The following is a 5441-nucleotide window of genomic DNA, read 5'->3' as shown; positions in this document are numbered from 1 at the left end:
GGTCATTCAATAATTTTCAGCCACCCATGATGAGGACAGATCAGGGGATACTTGTGACGGCCAGGTGAGGCAGGAAGAAAGGAATATAGAGCGATGGCTACAGCGAAAGGTTTGGCTCAGTGTGGGAAGCTGAGGGATGGCAGAGAGGCTTCCATTGCATTTCTGCTAGGACTTCCTGCAGACACCTGGGCTGACCGCGGGGAAGCACAATGAGACCGAAGCCCAGCAGGAGAGACGAAAGGGTGGAGGGTAAAATCATGGTCGCCACGTTGGGGAATCTCGGCCATGCTCTTGAATTCTTACCTTGACCTGTAAATGTTCTCTTTAAAACTATTTTGTTTTACTATCTTTAATATTCATGTTTAGTAGCTAAGCTGTTTGTTTGTATGCTTACCTTCCCATTCTCTGCCCTGTACATTTTAAGATAGAACAGTCCGCATGAGATTAATTTTGAATCCCTGGAAGCTCCTGACCAGCTGGGTAAACCCTGGGCGCCACCAATGCTCCTTCCAGCCCAGGCCTTCCCCCAGCCACTCTCTTTCTCTAAGAAATAACATCGATAACTAATACTTTCAAAACACTATGATCTTTCAAAGATTATGATGCTGCATTTGAAAAAATATGAAGCTTATGAGGGCCACCAAACATACCCAAAATTTCTTAGAGAGATTTGCAAGTGAAAACTAAAAAAAAAAAAAAAGCATGTCTACCAATACAAGGCTGACTTTGTATCTTAAAAAATGTTAGGAATGTTCCTAAATCACTTAGCTTTTTGTCTAAGCCACGCATCTTCAATTCACAGGAAGGTCCTCACAAAAAGTCATTTGAAATACCAAGTTCTGGCATGACTTCCAAAGGCCCGAGTACCACACGGATCAGAAGGGGGGTAAGGTGTACTTAAAGAATTAGATGTGTAATCCTGAGGAATGATTTATGACAGTTTGGCACATATAATGCCAAGAAGCCCTCTCATAGCCTTTCCCTTGCAGGCTTAACAATCTCAGCAGCATTGACCTGCTTTTATGGGTCAAATTGGAAGCATCTATAATTCTGCGTAAGCGCAGTTTTTAAAGCTCTTGCATATTCTTAAGTGAAAGGCTTGCCAGAAATAATGTTATTACATGGGTAAATGATGTAATTTGCACACTATTTAAATGATACTGGTGGGTGGCTTTGTAATAAGAAGCACCATTGTGCAGGACTGCACCTGGGGATATAATAATGATAAGCCAGTGCATCCTCTTTTTGCTTAAGCCTTGTTGGGTGGCACTTTCTGTCACTTACAGGAGGGCCCTTCTGGACCTCAAGCCTCATCGCAGTCATGAGTAATACTGTTGACCGTGAAAGAGCTACAGGCCCTGGAGACCTTCTTTTAAGTTGATATCAGTCCATTAATCAATACACTTTGACATGGTTATGGAACCAGTGACTACTTAATTGTAAATAGCGTGTAATCCATATTTCTCTACACAGTCCACATCCTGGTGCGCTCTCCAGAGCTACTTGTCTAGCCATGCCATCGAGGTGGCAGAAAAATCTTCCAAGTAACTGGTTCTTGGTGGTTCGTGAGGCCATCACCACCGATGACGCTGTATGTGGGCCTGGTGTTGTCCTCTTGTGGCCTCCCCGGGCCTCTCCATCTTTGACCTTAAGAAGTTCATAAAGACCCTCAATGGCGTTCCTCTGCCCTCTCACCTATTTGGCCTGTGCGGAAGCTGCGTGGACCCTAAGGGATGACTGGGGACCATTCGAAACCGAGTCAAGTGGCGACACTCCAGTTGCAGCCACTGTCCCTAATGTAGCATCTCTCCTGGAGCAAATTGACATAGCTCCTGGCACTTGGTGTGCCGCGATGGGGCCAAAGGGGCAACTCCATCGGTCACCCTGCTCTCTGCAAGCACCCCGATCATCTTGACGTCCCACAAAGCACCACACTGACCCACCATGTGGATGACAGTACGATGAATGGCCAAGGGGGTTGATCCTGATTATCAGGGTAAATTGGGCTGTTGTCACACAAAGACGCAAGGAGGACTGTGTCTGGGACCGTCACTGAGTCATCTCTGAGGACTCCCATGTCCAATAGGAAAGACTGACGGAAAACCAGAGAGCAACCCTAAACAAACAAACAAACAAACAAACAAACAAATAAAAGGCAGGACAGCCGGGGACTCAAGCCATTTGGGAATGATGATCTGGGTCACTTCAGCAGGTAAAGGGTCTGGAGCAGCTGAGGTTCTGGCTGAGATACAGATCGGGCACTGGAAGAAGATGCCTTGTGACCAGTCAAAGAAATGAGGGCCGTCGAGACTTTGCAGATTTTTCCTTTGCTTGTTCATATACCAATGCGTATTGGCATATATTCACCATTTCATTCTCTTATCTTCTTTTTTATTTTTATGATTCTTTTGAGGTGAGCATTACAATGAAGTCTTCAGGTAACAGAACATTCCATGGGACCATGACTAAATTGGAAGGTAAGTTAGTGCAGTCAGCCATGGATACAGTGACTGCTGGGACTGTGTGTCTTCTTTTTGGGGGGCAAGGTGAGTGTCTGTATCTCGTTAGATAGAACCAGAGTTGTTCTGTTTTTGTCTGAGAATCAAATGTGTGTAGATGGGTGTACGTGGAAGCTGAGTAGCCAAAGGGTGGGCCACCAGCTACCCACTCAGTTCCTCTCAGCTCCAAATTCACCATTCAGCTCCTGCTCTGTAATAACGCACTGAACTGTAAGCTACCCTTTTACAGAACATGATGCTGAGCTCTGTCAGTGAGGAGTTAAAGATAACAAAAGTGAGCCCTTTGTCCAAGACATTGCTTTACTTCGTGAGTGTTCTTCTGGTTCAGCACCAAGTATTACATAGCTCAGTTCCATGTCCCCCCTTTTCTGCCCACTCCCATGAGGATGCCGATCCATTTTCCATTCTGGGAATCGCTATTAGTAGCTCTACGATGGCTGATTACTCCTCCGTCTGGAGATTGGACTTACGCAAAACCTTCATGACTTGAGTCTCAGGTCAAAACGGTGAGCAGGTCTTGACTGGTGTAGCTCAGCTACTTGAGCATCATCCTGCAAAATGAAAGGTCACTGGTTTGATTCCTGGTTGGGGCACATGCCCGGGTTGCAGGTTAGGTCCCCAGTTGGGGCGCATACGAGAGGCAACCGATCGATGTTTCTCTGTCACATCAATGTTTCTCCCCCTCTGTTTCTCCCTCCTTTCCTCCTCTGGCCCCTCCCTCTCTTAAAAAAAATAAAAAGGCAAGCAGACCTGCTGTTGCATCAAGCCGGTGGCTGGAGAGTATTTGAAATGGTATTACGATACCACAGGATCCGGTAAACTGGGGTTGATGTAAGACAATACAATACCTGTGGATGAGGATGTAAGAGAAGCCATAAGAAGGCTTCTGAGAACCTGGATAACGATGGGTATTTCACAGTAAGAGAGCCCCGAGCCTGCCCATGAGGCAGCAGATCTTGCCTAAAGAGCAATGGACAGAATATGAGGAGGATAAATTCTACCTTGAACCAGATCTGAACAAGATTATTCGGGACAGAAAAAAAAAGAGAAGAATGGGCAAAGAAATAATCATGTAATTGAAACCTGTGGATGCATCTGCCCTCAGTATTTTAATGATGTTGGTTAAACCTGAAATGTACAATTTAGAACCATCTGGACTGCAAATATATTACTTTAAGTGAATGTGTATGATAACTTAAAAAAAATTCATGTCTTAAATGTTTATCTGCTAGGAAAGAAACTGTCTTCCGTGTAACCTATGTAAATCTTGTCTTTCCAAACACTAAAAACAGAAGGAATGCCCAGGCTTGAAGTTGACTTTATTCTTGCTCCAGTGAGGAAGAGGTGGGGGTTGTTCCTGCAGACTCAGACCTCCACCTTAAGGCAAGTCATGGACGCCCTGGAGGAACTCCAAAGCCATATGAGTTGGAGGTTCTCAACATTCCCTGCCCACCTGAATTTACCTGGGGAGATTTAAAAATTTCCAGTGTCCCAGTCACATCTAGATCTCTGGGGTTGAGCTCTAAGCATCAGGAGTTTTGAAGTTTCCCAGATTGCAGTGTGCCACCCAGACTGAGCCCCAGTTACTCCATGGAGATGATTCTCAAACTTGAATGTGCTTGTAATTCCCCTGAAAGTTTCGTGAACATGCAGGCTCTGATGTCATAGGTCCACGGTGGGTTTTCCAACAAAGTCCAGGTGATGTCCATGCCTGCTGGTTGGTGGCCCACACTATGCAGAGCAAGGCCCTTGAGGATGGATCAATAGTTCTGCCTATAGATACCAAAGGTCTTCAGGGGACAACGGACAAACCTGCACCCAAGAGGGCTAGTATTGATCAGTTATCAGTTCCATCAGTGCTCATCAGAAGGACCTTTGGAGAGTAAGAAAAATGGTTATGGAGATTCTGATTTATTTGTCTTCGGTGAGACTCTCCATCTACATTAGAAAAAAGTAGTCCTTGGCTGATTATAATATACAGTATGGCTGAGAACCATTGATAAAAATAGCTAATACTGAGTGAGTTCATTCTTTGAGAAAATTATGGGGTGATGGGTGTAAGCTGTAACCAGGGGTGTCCAACCCACAGCCCACAGGCTGCATACGGCCCAGGATAGCTATGAATGTGGCCCAACACAAAATCTTAAGTTTACTTAAAATCGTTTTGTTTTTCTTTTTTGCTCATCAGGTTTTGTTAGTGTTTGGTGTTTAATGTGTGGCCCAAGACAACTCTTCTTCTGGTGTGGCCCAGAGATGCCAAAAGTTTGGACACCCCTGTGTCTTTGCAAAAACAACATTTTTAGGGTCTTGACTTGGGATACCGGGACCACCTGCCTGACGTTGACACTTGTCCTTGGAGGACTGAGGTGACTAGCATTCTCAGCACAATGTTAAGGAAATAACCTTACTTTCCATCTGAAATGGTCAGGTGGTGGTAGGGAGAATCAAGCCTTAGCCCTGCAGACTGGCTACACACACACACACACACACACACACACACACACACACACTGGAAACAGTATTAATTCCCTTTCAGCTGATGGATATTTTTCAATTTAGCACCGATAATGTTCATATGAGACAGTGGCTTGATTTATATCCAAAGCACCCCACATGACAGATGGAAACAAAGACAGCTAACACACCCAGAGCCACACATACTCTCCAGAAGCAGGGAAACTGTGGGTTTCAATGATAGTCACGTGGGTGGCAGGCACTTGTCCACAACATGACTTGCCTTCAGCCCCAGTTTTAATCCTGTCTCTCAAAGGGGCTGAATCTGCCTGTTAAGTGCACAAAATTAACCAAGTTTATCTTTATTCATTTGATAAGATTTTGAACTTGCAAGTTAAAAAAAAAATCACCATTTCCCAGGAAAAACTCTAATTAAATAAGAAGCTCCTGTTCATTTTTAGAATTTTG

General features: G+C 44.7%; 1 pseudogene; it reads left to right on the top strand.

Moving 5' to 3' along the window:
- Positions 1 to 1513: 1513 nt before the first annotated feature.
- LOC129073098 (cytochrome b-c1 complex subunit 7-like) lies at positions 1514 to 3587 on the top strand (annotated as a pseudogene).
- The last annotated feature ends 1854 nt before the right edge of the window (positions 3588 to 5441 follow it).

This window comes from Pteronotus mesoamericanus, unplaced genomic scaffold (assembly GCF_021234165.1).
Source record: "Pteronotus mesoamericanus isolate MK-2021 breed Mesoamerican mustached bat unplaced genomic scaffold, CSHL_Meso_final contig_347, whole genome shotgun sequence".
NCBI lineage: Eukaryota > Metazoa > Chordata > Mammalia > Chiroptera > Mormoopidae > Pteronotus > Pteronotus mesoamericanus.
Note: the sequence above shows the minus strand (reverse complement) of the source record. Positions and strands in the feature narration are given on the sequence as shown.